The sequence below is a fragment of the Triticum aestivum genome, chromosome 7D, assembly GCF_018294505.1.
Source record: "Triticum aestivum cultivar Chinese Spring chromosome 7D, IWGSC CS RefSeq v2.1, whole genome shotgun sequence".
NCBI classification, from domain to species: domain Eukaryota; kingdom Viridiplantae; phylum Streptophyta; class Magnoliopsida; order Poales; family Poaceae; genus Triticum; species Triticum aestivum.
In genome coordinates, this window is record NC_057814.1 from 68744574 (window position 1) to 68762240 (window position 17667).

Below are 17667 nucleotides of genomic sequence, written 5' to 3' on the forward strand. Positions count from 1 at the left end.
TGGGTGCATGTTTAGCTCCTATGCCAGGAATGGGAACGAATTACAACCGTACCGGTGTCCTAGCTCGTCCTCAAACATTTCGAATCTCAGTTTTAAAATCCCCATAAATCCAAAACTCACCAGAAAGTCATCAAAGGTGGCATGGTGTCACATCATGGCACGTATATGTCGTGGTAAAAACATTGCCAATTTACGCCAAGCTTTATTACAAACCTCTTACAAACCGGAGCCTGTCGCAAGAACCCTCGTGGTTTCGATAGGGAAACGTGTCCCCTTGTGGGCCAAATGATAATCGCTCCCTCTTCTAGCCTCGTATTTTCTTCTACACGCGACACGGAACAACGGGAGATTCACGCCGAACTTTGAAATTATTCAGGGTTCGTTTGACATTTTTTATTCATTAATTGAGTTTTCTAGGCATTTAATGTCCATAATTCAAATTCGAACTACAAATACATGCTCCAGTGCACCAAAATGGCTAGAAAAAACGTACATGTTTCCTTGGGGTGCATGTTTAGGTCCCATGGAACGAATGGGAACGAATTCAACCGTCTCGCCATCCTGGCTTGGCCACAAACATTGCGAATCTCGGTTTTTAAATCTCTGTAAATCCAAAACTCACCAGGAAATCATGAAACTTGGCATGGCGTCACTACATGGTACATATAATTGTCCAATTTGGGCGAAGCTATATTACAAGCCTCTTACGAACCGGAGCCTGTCGCAACTGTCGTGGTTCCGATAGGGAAACATGCCCTCTTGTGGGCGAAACGATAATCGCTGCCTCTTCTCGCCTTGAACTTTGTTTTCTACAGGCAACATAGAATAACAGGAGTGTCGGGCTGAAATTTGAAACTATTCAGGGTTCGTTTGGCCATTGTATATATTACTAATTACTAAGTTTTCTACGCATTTAATGTAGTCCATAATTCAAATTTAAACTACAAACACATGCTCCAGTGAAGCAAAATGGGTGGGAAATCGTACATGTGTCATTGGGTGTCAAAATGGGTGGGAAATCGTACATGTGTCATTGGGTGCATGTTTAGGTCTCATTTAAGGAACGAGAATGAATTACAAACTTGTCGTCGTCCTGAAACATTGAGAATCTCGGTTTTTAAATCCCAGTAAATAAAAAACTCACCAAAAAAACATGAAACTTGGCATGGTTTCATGACATGGCACGCATATGCCGTGGTAAAAAAATCGTCCAGTTTGAGAAGAGGCGCACACATTAGTAGCGAACGAAGTCCTTTTTGAAACAAAAAGCTGACACGTTAATATGGCAAACGGTTGTATTATATTGACCATGTCGAAATTTAACCATACTCGGTGGCGTGCGTGCAGCTGTTTGATTAGAGGGGACGATCGTGAGAAGTCCGCCGTGCAGGCTCGATGGGACGCGTGCAAGCAGTCCGCCGCGCAGGCTAGACGGGACGCGCGCATCCTGTCCACCTCACGGGCTTGACGGGACACGTGCGAGCAGCAAGGCCACCCATGCTCATCGGGAGGCAAGCTCTTTGACCTCCATGCACCAGCCGCCGCCTGCCTCGCCCACAACTTCTCTATTAATGGGTTAATTAAAGCACCTGGACGGAGGGTGTTTGCTTATGATCCCATGGCAGCATTTGCTTTGTTCGTGTTTTCAACTCGTATTCCGCCCTAATTTAAATTGCCACATAGGGCAACGGATAATACGACCACAAATAAAATGGCAACGGATAATACGACGAAAAATTTACAATGGCGCAGATAATAATTGTCTTACATATTCCGGATAATTTAAAATGCCACATGCGGCAAAGCCCGGAAGACACGGGGGCGAGAGAAGAAGGAAATTGCAGACAACGATCTAGGTCGCCACTGTCTCTACTCGTCGATGGATCGTCGGGCGACGACATCCTCCAGCTCCTTCTTCAATTCCTCACGACTTTGCTTGAAAGCAGCCACGGATTGCTCCACCTCCTGCTCGGGCTCGATCCGGAGCTTCCTCAAGTCACCCATCAGTTCCTCGACAACCGCTGTCAGCGTCATCCCCGAGGCACTGCTCTGCTCATGCAGCATCTTCCAGCCGGCGGCCTCCTCCTCCTTCTCGGCGAGCGCCTTGAGGAGCTTCACATTGTCACCCATGAGTTGCTCGACGAGGCCGGTCGCCTTGTCAACCGAGGCATCGCTGATCTTGAGCAGCTTCATCAAGCTGTCGACCAGCTCCTGCTGCGTAGTGACGCCAGCGAGAATGTCGTCGTCGCCGGCGAAGGACTTCAGGAATGCCGGCTCGTCACGATGGCCGACGCCGCGAATGTGCTTGTGAGAGCCCTCGCGTGCCCGTGAGAGCTCGTTCGAGGGCTCCGCGGCGCGCCGAGACATCTCTGCTGCGGCTGCGGCTTCGCGGCGGGACCTCTCTAGTGCTTCCGCGGCCTTGGTCTTTGCTGCCTGGTTATATGTCCACCCTAAACTCCTCCTACCGGTCATGGAGGAACGACTTGACAGGAAAGACCAGTTTTGTGGGTGATGAGGAGAGGAACTGTGAAGTAATTTTTGAGTGGGTAATTTTTATAGCCCGGTGCTAAGTGTGAACACATATTAGTTTGATAGGTGTGAACAGATTTGCAATTACTTATTGCGTTGTAATCTGCAATGTGACGAGGAACAAGGTCAAAATTTATTGACGGCAGAAGGTTGACCACGTGGTTGCTCGCTGTTGAGTCGGCTGTTTGCCACGTATCACACACATCTTGTTAAGTTGAACCGTTTCTGTTGTGTTCCCTAATCGAAAACAGTTCGTCCGAGTGAACCGTATGCCCTATATCACACACACCTTGATCTGGCTAACCGTTTCTGTTGCACTCCCTAATAGCAAACAGTTCATCGGAGTGAACTGTATGCCGTATATCGCACACACATTGATATGGCTGCCCGTTTCTGTTGTTCTGCCTCATCGCAAACAGTTCGAACGGGTTAACCGTGTGCCCTGAATCGCACACGCAACTAAAATCTGAATCGTGTTTGATGGCTCCGCCATCGCAAACGTTTTGGACCTTTTTTGATTTTTTTTACATCCCCGTTTGTAATTAATGCATCGCACACAGTTTCATCAAAGGGTCTCTGATCGTACTGTCGCGTTAGCAGCATCCTGCAGTAGTGAACAAGTCATCACGCACACAACTAACTGAATCTTTTGAAGCAATTTTGTACCTATATCAATTTGATTCGATTTTGATTTTGACCCTGACAATGAATTTTGATTGTAATCCAATTAAACTCTCTGTATCAATTAAACTCTTTGTATCACCTGTTAATTTTGATTGCAATCAAGCTTTCACGGGAACAAATCAACAATTTACTTTGATGTGATCAAGCTTTTGCAGGAACAGAGGCGGAGTACCAGAGGGGTCGCACGTCGGGGTCGGGGGCGAAAAAAAGGACATGTGAAATGTCTGAACTAATCTAAACATGTGACCACTATAATCTGTTCATCATTCAGTAGCAGTGCAATACTTGGAACCACTATGCATGTTTCCCAGCAGCAATGTCTGAACTAATCTGACCACTATAATTTGTTCATCATTCATTCATCATTCAGCCATAGTTGTTGTTGCTGCTACAATTTCAGCAAGCAAGCATCTCATCAAAGCCACACATACACAAACATAAATGCAGTCTTGTGGATCCACACAGGCCGCTGCAGTCGAAGACCACACAGGAATTTAAACTTCAATTTCATCAAAAGTTGGGAGTACATGCAGCAACACTGAATTTAAATCTATACACTGAATTTTACATGCAGTAGCACTGAACTTTACCTCTTGTGGCACAGGCGGGCAGCGGCGGCGAGGGGTGGGATGACAAAAGGCAGCGGCGGCGAGGGGCGGGCCTCAATCAGGTGCCTGGTCGTCTCGCCGTCGGGCAGACCCGCATGGCCCTGCCTGCCGAAGCCGCCAGAGAGAGGATCAGCGGCCGCGGGCGTGAGGAAGCGGCCTGGGACGCGAGCAGCATCGCACACTCCTGGTACAGGTGGTCGACACCCAAGAGCACGCGGAGCTCGAGGAGGACGACCTCAACCGGATCAAGGCAAGAGGCTCGGGCGACGCGCGGAGGGCATCTTGGCAGGAGTGGAACGCATGGAGGGGATCGTGGCTGGAGGGGAACGCGCATAGGTGGTCGTGGCGGGAGGGCAATGCGTTGGCGTGGGTCCTCAGCAGTGGCGGAGCAATTCCTGGACGGCGCACGTCCTGGCCGGCGCAGGTGAAGAATCCTACGACGGCGCCCGTGGTGACGCGTGGAATCGCGCAAGTGCAGGTGGGTGGCGGCGATGGAATCAGGGGCGTAGGTGGTGGGCGGCGGCGGAATGAGAGGCGCAGGTGGGCGGCGACGAAATCAGCTGGGCGGCGCCTACCCAGGCGATGCGCGGGGACAACGGAGGAAGAAGATGGAGACAGAGATCTATCTGAGATGGTTTTAAAACTCCGGGGGCTTTTTTGCAAAAACACCAGTACACTGCGCGTTGGACAACTTTTTTCGGACGGAGGGAATAGTGAACTTTATTTTAGTGTTTAGTAAACTTTTTGCAGTAGACACTGATATTTTTTGTAAAATACACATTTACTATTTGTTAAAATTACTTGCATTTTAAATAGTATTTTACTTTTGGACCGCTTGAAACATCTGACAAATGGTTTTTTCAGGAAAAAACCCAGATGACAAAAACCATAGAGGAAAAAACAAATGGTTTTGGATGGTTAGAGGGACCATGGTATCCCCAGCCCACCAGGGTTCAAGTCCTGATGCTTGCATTTATTCATGGATTTATTTCAGAATTTCTGACATGTGCATTCAGTGCGAGGAGACCGTCGACGACGAGGTGCCTACAGTGACTTCGTAAATTTCAAGAAGATATGCCGGCTCAGTCTTTCGGAGGTGCTCATAAGGGTAAAATGTGCGTTCATGCGTTTATAGGGATGAGTGTATGCACGTGTATATGAGCGCTTGCGTCTGTAAGGTGTTAAAAAAAATGTAGGCTGACCATTATTGACTACGCTCAGGCGTCACATCGCCACTTAAACGAAATTTCTTACAGGCGCACACCCCCCCCCCCCCCAGCCCTTATAGGTTTGGTAGCGGGTCGGCCAATATTCGTGCTGCCCGATTTTGTTTCTGTGTTTTCCACCTGGATTTTCTATTTTTCTTTTACTTTTTTATTATTCCTGATTCGTTTTCTTATTTTGTTCTTTTTTTAGGTGCGTGAAATTTTTCAAAATAGATGATTTTTTAATTTGTGAACTTGTTTTCAAAATTGATGAATTTTTTATCTAATTTGATCAACTTTTTTTACAAAACTGATTAAAGTTTTTCCAAATTGAAAACATTTTCTCAAATTCCTAAACATGTTATTAAATTGATGAACTTTTTTTATATCCTTGAATTTATTATCCAAAATCCTTGAACTTTTTTCTTAAAGTCGTGACTTTTTAATATTTTTTGTAAACCTTTCGGGATTCTTTTTCCTTTTCTTTGAAAGTCAAAAGTTGATTGGTGAGTCAACCGAGATGAACCAGGTGTTCCCTGGATGAGCGATTGGTCGCATGCTTGGCAGGCCGGCCCATTTATGCTTATGCGTGGGTGCTGGATCTTCTAACCGGCGCATAAGGCGCCGGTTAGGACGACACACCAACCTGTATCCAATCGGAGAACTCGACTTACGTATAAATGGAGCGAGCTGGATATAACACTCTACTTATAATCCACCGCCCAAAAGGCAGTTTTTTTGGGGTTTTGTCAGATGAACCAATTATTAGTCATACGCGCCCTCTTTGAGCGTGCTAACCGACCGCGCATTCTATGTTCTACGTAGTATGTGCATGCCCACATATATTTCCCTTTTGCTTTTTTTATTTTCTATTCCTTTTTCTTTTATCCCTTTTCTGTCTTGTTCTTCACTTTATTTTCCTTATATTTTTGTTTATTTTTATTTTTTCATTTCCTTTTTCTTTCTTCTTGTTTTCATCATGTATAACAAGAATAATCATAGTATTTTTAAAATTGTTCGTTGTGTATTAAGAAAAGGCTCATGTCGGGTTCGAAAAAAACATTGATTGCATACTAAAAATATGTCCATTGTTGTATTAAGAAATGTTGATCATGTACTTTCTAAAAGTTCGCCGTTGTATGATAACATTTTTAATACACGTATGAATGTTTCTTAAATAGAGAAGGAACATCTTCTTGATACTTGACAAACAGTTTTTTCAATCATTAAACATTTTTTATATACGTGATCAATCTTGTTAACATACCTTTTTTGAGTTACACAGTGACCATTTCTTAATATTCAGTATAGAAATTGTTCATCATTGTGTAGAAATTGTTCTATCTTTTCCCATCATTGTTCATTAAGCATAGAAATTGTTCGATGTGTATCTAGAAACTGTTCATCACTTTTTGAAAATGTTCAACGTGTAATGAAAACTTCATTGTGAATATTAAAAATATTTCATTTTTTAAAAACTGCAAGGAAATTTTTGTGCACAGGCGAATGTTTCAAATAATTTTTAAAATAGATGATGATTTTTTTAAATATATGTTGAATATTTTCTTGATACTCAATGAGCACTTTAAAAATATGAATATTTTTTTAGGTATGAGATGTATTTCTTTAAAATACATGTTGATATTTTCGAAATTCACTATTAACATTTTGTAATAGGCGACGTACATTTTTAAACATGCAACAAACTTCTTGAAATACATGACGAATAACTATTTTCAACTGCATCATGAACACAGTTGCGTAACAAAATAAAATATCGCTCTAACTATATATTTTGGTGGATTTGGAAAAGTAATAAAAAACAAAGAGAAAGAAAACCGGAACTTGAGGGATGTTTGAGACCGACTTGCTACTGCATGGTTGGGCCTGGCCCATTTGCTGAGCGGGCGAGCGCTTGATCCGACTCACGTGAAGCGATATATTCACGTTAGAGCCACATCTCACTTACCGCGAGACCGAAGGAGTGTCGCATTTAGCATCCCCTCGAATGGCCAGGTCAACAGCGGTTCTGCCTATGTTAGCTATTTTGCCACAGGACCTCCCCTACAGTATCGTCACCGCAGTAGAGTTTAACCACCAAATTCGGGATCGATCGAAGTAATGTCACTCGACTATTATCAACCTGACCGCAATCTTTTTCTGTCGGTAAGTATTGCACCAGAGCACCTTCTACTTCTAATAGGCCATGAACTATAGATAGAGAAGAATCATTCTGAGCGTTTGGGAAGCTTGTATCTATAGTAAAACTTGTTTAGGAATCCTTTCGTATTGTTTTTTTTTTCTTTTTTTCTTTTCTATCATGTTTTTCTTAAATTGATTTTCAACGGGTTTTACTTTCTTAAAAAATTTCTATATTTTTTGAATATACGTCGACCTTTTTTCATACACCTTAAACTAATTATAGAGGTTGAACGGTTTTCTTATACATATTGAACATTTTTTTAATACATGTTGAGCATTTGTCAAATACGTGTAGAACAACTTTCTAAACACGCGGTGGACAATTTCTGAATACGTTTAGAACATTTTTTAGATACACATTGAACATTTTTGAGATACACATTGAACATGTTTTAAATACACATTGAAAATTTTCTGAACACATGCTGAACATTTCTTTAAATCCATATTGAATATTTTTTCAGTTATATGGTGAACATATTATAATCACACGGTGAACATTATTCAAACGCATTTTTGTTTTTTCAAATACATGTACAATATCTTTCTATGTATACGATGTACATGATGGATATTTTTAATATGCGTATAAAACATTTCTTAAAAAACACGTAATTTTTTCCATCCGTGATTATCTTTTGTATATGTGAACATATTTTGACCATGTAAACTGAGATTTTTTAAAATGTATATACACATTGCTTACCCGCAAAAGAAATGTATATATACATTGCTGTTTTTAGCGTAAGGTGACTCGTTATGACAAACCAGCATGGAAAGCTAACTCAAATTCGGGAGGGACAAATGCCAATACTGAATTCCACCTCTCAATGTCCACATCCAAACACAGTGTTAACGAACATGGCGAACGTGTGGCCGAGTCTGGTTGCTGGGAAGGCCCAATGTGTGTTGTAGGCGACGGCACCTACTCTATTGCTTTAAGCAATACATAGCAGCATCTTCTATTTGTCGCCTCTTGCAAGTTGGATGGGTGACTTGTCAACAACACTCCCCTATACCGCACACCTACCGCCTGTGTACTTTTTTTTCGCCTTTTTCTCTCTATCCTTTTTAGGTAAAAATACGAGAACCTTCATCATGTGTTCAAAAATATGTTTACAATTTCCAAAAATACACGAAGTTTTTATAAATACACAAGGAACTTTAATACACAGAATATTATTATTATTACTCAATAAACACTTTTCAAATTCATGATGAACGTTTTTTAATAGGGAATTTTTTAATATACATGATGAAAATATTTTAAATACAGGATGAACAGTTGTTTAATATGCAAATAACAATTTTAGTGTACACGACAAACTTATTTTAAATACTACTAGATAACCATTTGAAATACATTGTACTTTTTTTAAGTACACAATGAATATTTTTAAATTATAGGTGAACATTTTTAAAACACACATGACTTCTTTTAATCATGATGAATATTTTAAATACACAGTAAAAAATTAAAATTCGTGATGGAAAATTTTAAAATAAATGATGAAAGTGTTTTATAATATAAGATGAAAATTATTTTAGATACATTATGCATATTTTTCTAAACACGATACAAATTTCTAATCAGGTGATGAACATTTTAAAATACATTATTTTTTTAAATGCACAATTGTTTTTGGAAATATACCTGAACATCTTTTAAAATATACAATGAACATTTTTTCTAAACGCATTGAACATTATTAAAATACATGATATGTTTTTTCAAATTCAATGAAAAAGGGAACCTCAATACAGAGAATAAAGTAACAAAAGAAAGCTGTTTAAAGTAAGTGTTGAACAGAAAAAGTGCATAGAAGAAGCAAATGAAAAAGGAATATATTGAAAGTAAATTAAGTTTAATTATTTAAAAACTGAACAAAAAAGAAAGGAAGAACAAAAGATATAAACAAAAAATAAAAATATAAAAAGGAAAAAGGAAGAAAACCGTAATAGAAACATATCAGGACGAAGCGAGAGGAGCCAGAGGACACCGAAGGGCACCCTTGTGGGCCCCCACGAGGTAGGAGCCCACAACCTAGGCTGCATGGTCAGGTCGCATGGAGGCCCTAGAATTCTTCTCCATTGCATCTCGGTCCTCGTGCCTTTATATTGTTTTAAAACCGCCCTAATAATTTATAGAGGAAATTTCTTGCCGCCGCCATGAGTTATGAGGCGATCCAAACCAGAGTCCTTTTCAGCATGTCTATGTGTAAGTAGTCCTCCTTGCCGCCACCATGTCTACGTGTAAGTAGTCCTCCTTGGACTAGATTAAATCTTCTCTCTCTTGCTTCTCAATACAAATATCATATGAGCTTGCCTACATGATTGTGATTCATATGATGTAATTATCCATGCGTTTGTTGCGGTGTGATGAATTGTCACTTTATGACGAGATCTGTATATGATTTATTTTCGATTATTTTGTGTTAGCTGTTGCATGATTCGTAGACATATATGCTCTATGATCTATTAGTCTTTCACTGACCATGTTTGATTGACAATCTCCAATAGGGAGTTGTGTATGTTAGTTGGGTTTAATCTTGCAAGTAAACTATCCTAACGATAGAAAGGGAAAATGACTTGTATTTTGTTATTGGTACTAAGGGTAAAAAGGCAGTTGACTAATTGTTTTGGTGATGAAGTGAAGGTAAATAGAATATACGATCAACATTATACCAATTTGCTTAATGCAATGCTCTAAATACTTTTTTTTGAAACGGAATGCTCTTAATACTTAGAGATCCATGTTTGATAACGATCCTGGTTGGAGTATTAGCTATAGATGCAGTTGGATAACAGTGTATAGAACAAGGATGTAATGCATATATGCAATCATGACATGTATAATCAATCATAAACAGTGAAATTTAATCTATACACAATTGTAACTTGTTCACCACACCTATGCTATGTTTGTAGAAATATGCCACTAGTGAAGTTATGGACCCTGATCCTTTATTCTTCATAATCACAATCTCGACATGGTCCTAATATATTATATTAAGTTTGCCCCCGCTTTTTATCCACTTTATTACTTCTATTCTAGACCCTATCGCTATGGTATATTCTTATGAAATATTAAATTAGAAGGTATAAGAAATGGACTCTTTTACCGTTGTTTACAATCAAAACCATTTCATTTACTTACATACAATCATCAGTCCAAGCACATGATTCGTTAATCATTATAACTAGCAAACCCACGGAGACTAACAATCTCACTATTTAACTGGGAGACCAAGAGGAAGATCTCTAATTGTGTGTAGGGGATGATCACTGACTTTACTTGGGGAATCCATCGAATTGATACTTTGATTCTCAATTGAGGGAAATAATTGTGGTGTGCTGCAAACTTTTGCTCCTGAGGGACCAATAGTTGCTATAGAGGGAAGCAGAACCATTGAGCATTTCTGTAGGAACGAAGTATGTCTACTAGAGGGGGGGGGGTGAATGGGAGTTTTAAATTTTCTTCGGAAAACTTAAATCTCTCAGAACCCAGCAGCAGAATAAATGATAAACAAGCTATGAAGAATTACATTAGAGTACCGAAGGGAAACTAAAGCATGCATCAAAGTAAATAACATGAATGGAATGCATCGAAAGTAAACATGAGTAACAGAGGTAATCGAAGATGCTCGATGGCGACAAGATATTTGTTCGACCAGTTCGTCCTTCTGCAGAAGGACTACGTCTGGTTGGAGGGGCTGTGACTTAACACGAAAGATAAACTCTCTTCACCCTATTCTCATCGACAATCGATTCGTCAATGATGCCGATCACTCGTGGTAGATAATTGAAGGTGATCTCCGAACCTTTATAGACTTATTCTTCGAGAACTACAATCCCTCTTGGTCTCTGAAGAAATTGACACCTAACCGTCTAGAGAGTTTGCAGCTCTCAAGAGTAATACGCGGAGCGTACTAAACTTAGATTCCAGTGATGCTAAACCACTATCTAATTCTTCGGCTCTAGGGTTTTTCTCTCGGTGGATTTTAAACTCAAATCGCTCATAGAGTGGGTTTCTTAACAATCTTCTCAGAATCAAATGGAGCAGCCACCGGACAAAGCCGGTGCGGGGTGTCTATTTATAGCCGCAACCTTACCAGATGGGAAATGACCATTTTGGACACGAGGTCCAGCTAATGGCCAACCGACACGTTCACAACGGTCGGATTTTGGAGCAACGGTAACATTACTTGAGGAACAAGTAATGCTAACTCCTCGGTCCAAGGCAAATCTCTCGCAGCAAAGAAGATCACAGTCTCTTGCTGGCAAGTATTTGCTCGGATCACAAAGATATTTCTCTCATAGCTTTCATAGGATTTGGGTTTAGCATCAGAGAATCAAAGCTTCGAACGCTACACCCCTCTTAATAGTATGGTGGTCCTATGACTCAATGAAAGAAGAAGAACAATGAAATAAATGCTACGTCTTCACTTTGTCTTCATTCTTCCTTGAGCGTAGTCATTTGCTTCGAACATGCACCGAACCAATTGCTTAAACTTAGCAATTTTTAGGGGCACTCTTGTTAGCTTTATATTCGGTGATAACCTTCCCTGCCACGCAGGGAGATTATCTTCATCGTTTGCATCAAACTCCTCAATACATCAGGGACCTGTTACTCTGTGTGCACTAGCAAACACATAAGTGCCATACTGTTTATGTCAACAAACTCCAAAAAATAAGGGGCCTATCATTGCACCAACAATCTCCCCCCTTTTGGACAGTTGTTGACAAAACATATAATCATCAAAGTGAAGACAGATAATTGAAATGTAAGTCGAACAAGAGTGAACTTGCGTTACTTGACTCGATGATGAAATATACCCCCCTTGATGTATGCATGATACACAATGAAGTTCCATGCAATTAATTTTAGTGTGTGGAGGATTTTCAATCATACGAGGTAATGATTCGCACTGATGAAAGATAATCCACTCGATAATATAGTGCAATCATTCATGACTTCTGTCAATAATTCCACCTGCAAAACAATAAGCTTCAAGAGAGAATAGTGCAGCAGATGGGGTTATTAATATGATAGCTCATAACAGAAGTTTTACATCAGAGCACATGAAATGGCATAATTGTCTCAAAAGATAGAGCGAGAAAGCACAAAAAACCAAATTCAACAGAGCAAATCTATCAAACTCTCGATGTTATTCTCCCCCTTTTTGTCAACTAGTGTCAAAAAGGTGATGAAAAACACGAGTGCGAGGAATATGTGAATATGATTCACTCTGAGGCATCGCCTGAGGAACTGCCCGAAGAAGTTTCTGATTCGGAGGTTTTGGGAACATCCTCGTCTTCAGCAGCAGCAGATCCTACAAGACTGGCTTGGTGCTGAGAAGAGGAAGGCACATGGGGATCAGCCTCGTGAGTCTTGTGAGACAGAGGATTTTCTTCACCAGGTTTTTCAGTTAGCGATGTGGCTTCTGATTCATCGAGTAAGTTGCGCAGCTCAATCCGAAGCAAATTCATTGTTGATTCACGAGCTGGCAAAGGCGGAGTAGTGCGATCTTGAAAATCTTCAGCAGTGAACCCTTGGTCAATGTACTGATAGAGTTCTTGGAGGTGAGAGTGACTCAGTTGCTTCTTTGAGAAAAATTTCCGAAGCAATTTCCACAAACTCTTCTTGTTTTCTGCTGTGATCATGTGCACTACTTTTGTTCGGTTGTGAATGGCATTAAGTTCGGCTGCCAAATGCTCTTTCTCTTGACGGTCTTCGGCCATATGCTTCAGCCGAAGCCGTTGAGTGCGCATGCTCACTTCGAGATGTGAAGGAGGTTGAGTGTTTGGCAGACGATCACGTTTAGGTAGCTTGGGTCCATTGAAGGTAGTATGATAATCAGGACTTGACGCTGGAGCTTTGCCCGAAGAGAAATCTTTCATTACTGTCAGCATATCATGCACAGGAGGAATGAAGCTTTTATGGCCGGCCTTGGCAAGATATTCGGTTTTCATTGCATAGTCAACCACTTTCTGGATCCAGGGCGCAAATACCTTAATAGTTTTAGGACGCTGAGCTGAATCCATTAGTATGCACAAAAACATGACTTTGACATCGAGGATATACCCTTGTGAGATGGCATGGATGGTGTTTCGAAGAACATCAGAGATAGCATTATCAGTATTTATCCCAGCCAGCGGACAAAGGGTGTATGTGAGAATGTGATATAACGTCTGATTGTCGAATGTCAAGTGCCCAGGCAGGGGAGGACCATTGTAGTCACGAATTTATCTTCATCCATTGTGCATCGGAAATCTTCATCAGTGATTGCATCAATGTCACAAACCCGAATCTCAGTTTTGCCATGTTCAAACCGAGGGAAATGAAAGTGAGATACAAAGTCCATAGTAGAGCATTTGATTCGTTTTCCTTTTTTCATCCATTCCATAATCCATTTTGTGCTATCTGACTCATCTCCGGAGATATACAATGTTGCATAAAACTGAAGAATAATATCCCTGTTCCATGGATGCTGATAGCCTAAGACATGTGTGAGACCAAAGTCTTTGATGTCTTGCAGAATTTGATTGAAACAACCGATGTTCTTCATAGTAGCAAAGTCTAGGAACTCATGAGGGAAAATCTTCAGGCTGTCATAAAGAATTCATGAATAGTAAATTGCCCTGTGTCCAGAATCAAGGAGATTTAGACGTGCTGGTCTTGCTGTAAGGACTTTCTCAAAAGAAAACTGGATGAGTATTTCTGTTGAACAGAGGCCCTTTGGTGCCAATGCCGATGGAAAACAATGGCAGTCGCTCGCGAGGATAAGGGTACTTGAGTTCATCTTCAACAGAAAGCACTTCATCGCCATAGATGACGGAATCTGAATGCTGAGCTGACGGTGATTTTGCTGCAGAAGGATCAACATCTGAGGTTCGTCGTGCAATGTTGAGTGAGATCCTTAAAGGAGAGGGATTTGACACTTGTTCAGCGGCTGAGTCAGGCGCGGAATCTTTATCAGTCATTGGCAGCCGTTGTGGAATTGCTTCAGATGTAGTTGGAGGAGTAGAGGGTGGAACCAAATCATTTGGTTCAACACGGTCAGGAGAAGCTTGTCATTCAGACCGAGGAATTTCACCTTCTTCGACACTTGGTGCTGAGAAGGATTTGCTACATGAGCTGGAGAAGCCACAGGCACTGCTTCAATAGGCCTTCGCGAATTTGATGCGTCTGCAACTGGTTCATGAGTAGCCGAAGGACTTGCTTGTACAGGAGACATTTCTCTCTGTGTATTAGCATTTGGAGGAGGAGGAGCATTTTTCTTCGCAATCTTCTTCTTCTTCTTTTGCTTCAATGGATCAATGTTCCCTTTGACCAGATCATTATAACCAGTCACTTTGGCTTGGTGATCAAGGCAAATCTTGCAAACGATTTGATCTAGATCCGAATGAAATCCCAGCCTCCTGTCCCGAAGAATTGTCAGAGCCTTGTTCACATCCTCATAAGATTCTTCAAGCTGCTTGATGACAAACTTGGATTTCGTATCTTTCATATGGTTGTCGAGCTCCTTGAGTTGTGCAGTGAGGTCATTGATATCAACTGAATCATTTCTCATATCTTGGCACGCTTGAGAGATAACTTCAGAGGGAATGGGCAAAGATGCCACTTCTCCATCAAACAAATCTTTGACAAATCTGTCCAGCTGCTCCATGATGAACGGATGATCAAAAGAATGTGGTGCATTAGAGTCATTTTCAGTTTGTGTAGCAGCCTGAGTAGAGGGAGCAGTCTGTGCCATATTTACTTTGGCTGGAGGCATAGAAGCCAATGGTTGAGTTAGTTTCGATGCAAATTTGGCAGCCCTTTCATTCACAACATCAACACTTGGACCCTTTTGCTTAGCAGCATGGGCTTTGATTTGCTTCACCTTCGGTTTTGGAATCTTTTCTCCAGGCTTAGCTATGCCATTAGGGGCTCCGACCACCAAATCTTGCAAGTTAATTGCATCAGGATGAGGTTCTATGTTCACTTTGTCAACCATTGTGACAGTGGTTGCAGGGGTCTTTCTCTTCAACGGGTTCTTCTTCAGAGGTGCAACTGGGACTGCACATGCTTGGAGGTCAGGCAGAACAGTGGATGTGGTGACATTCACCTGTTCGGAGAGAGTTGCATCAGTTTCTTCTCGGGTGAGCGGAGGATCACCTTGATCAGAAGAGTCACTTTCAGGTTCAGTCGGCTTAGCAGGCCTTTTTCTCGGTGCACTCTTTTTCCTCAGAGCAGCAGATTTTGGATCATGTTTGATCTTCATTCGGCGTTCTACTTTTCCTTCAGCCTTTTTCTTCTCGACGTCTGATTTGATGAGACGACGATTTTTTTCTTCCTTGGCCAGATCTTTTGCGGCCTTCTTGGCTCGCTTTTCAGCATTTTTGAGGCGTTTGGCCTTTTCTTCAAGATAAGAGTCAAGAGTCATGGTGGACGATTCATGAGCGTCAGGAGGTGGTGGAGGCCTTTGTTGGGGTTCACCTGCTCGTATGAGCCCAATCTCGCGACAGTCACCCCATGGGGGACGGAAAGCAAAGTACTTGGCGTACCAAGGATGAACCATCTTGTAGTTAAACCACTTCCTTACCAAGTGACGCCGAATCTTTTGTACACGTCCTTTCCTCTGAGTTGAATCTTCTCTTGGAACTGTGTTATACTCATCATGAGAGACAAGTTCAACTGTATTTTTGAGAGGTTGCCTGCCACCTCTCTTCTTCTTCAGAGCATCTGCCTCTTGTTCATTTTGGTTCGGATCTTTTCCTCTTGCTGGTTGACGGGCCTACCATTGGGCCCATTGCATTTGGTGCTTTTATTCGCCTGCTGTGCCCATGAACGCTTCTTCGTCATCAGCTATACTGTGTGGCTTAGCCGAATCGGCAACAGACTACATTCACCTGTGAAGAATAGGTACGAGGGAAGATGGGGACAGGGTCACAAATGCTCACAACAAAAGTTTTCTCGAGCAAAAACATTTTGAGGAAGAACCAGATATAGACTTTGAGAGATGTTTCGAATAAACAAAGCATATAGGTCGTGCTAGTAGGTCCAAAGAATAATACTAGACAGCGAGCTAGGCATTTCACTCGAACGAAGCATAAGACAAACCCTAGATCTGACGGATTCGGATGCGAGGAATAACTACAAACCACATTCGCACTAGAGAAGTAACAACCTAGATCTAAGATAAGCGGTAAAAGCAAAGAAACAATAACCGTGGACGAACTCGAATCATGAAGGATGGAAGTCCGAGGACGAACTACACGTACCCTACCTCGGTGACGTGCAGCAACTACGGCGGCGCGAGGAAGAAGATGTCCTACGGCAGCATGGAATGACTCCGGTGACCTCTTTTTTTTGACCAGAAACAGTAGGAAAGGCTCCTACTGTGTAGTTATATTGAAGAAAAGGATCTGTACAAGGTGAGTATTTACATCATGGGGGGGGGGAGGGGAGAGGGTAGACCACTTTGGGTCCCACCCAGAAGAACTAGAAAAAGAGGGGGGTCTAGTGCAAAGAGTTTACAAAATCCAGAACTAGAGACCTATTTGCCTCTTTGACCCTATGCTGCAGAAGTTCAAAGTCTTTCTTGAATCTATCAAGCCATGATCGGAAGGAAGGATCTATTGATCTGAAGTGTTTGTTGTTTCGTTCCTTCCAAATGCTCCACGACGCCACAACAAATTTTTCAAACAACATGGGCGTGGGGTGGTTTGTTTGTTGGTCTTCAATAGCTTGCATCCTATCCCCGAAAGGTTCCCAGTTGATGTCCAGGGCTTGCCAGCATCGCTTACTAAACGAGCACGTGAAAATCATGTGCTCCACTGTTTCCTCGATGTTGCGCCCACACAGCAGACAGTTGTGGTCATCACCGATGTTGTAGTGGCGTCTTTTCAGCATATTCCGGGTGTTCAGCCTGTCGTGGAGGAGAATCCATGCAAAGACTTTCAACTTCATAGTACATTTAGACCTCCAAAGCCAGTCAAAAACTTTATGAGCATGGACCTCCGGTGACCTCTTTCCGGCAGCTAAGCGGCGAAGGGGTCATCGGAGTCGTGCTCAAGGTGGAGCACTGTGGCGAGGGTTTCGGTGGAGAGAGAGTGAGGAGAAAGAAGGTAAAGGAGGAAGAAGGGAGCGACGTGGTTTATATAGGCGATAAGAGCACACCGAGGTTTTTGATCGAACAGTCTCTGGACAGAGATGATTGCGGTTGAACAGACAGGATGGATTGGTAGTAGATGTGTTGCACGTGGCAACCGTCAAAGATCGTGGTCCAGACCTTGGCGGGAACACCGAAATTTTGGACGGCTTTCGCCAAAATAGATTAAAGTTCGGACCGAATCAAAATCGTGGTCAAGGACACCAGATAAGTTTTGTTCCAGATAAAAATGAGCATTTGCAATGGAACAACATAGACTCGAAGAGATAGATCAGAGAGAAT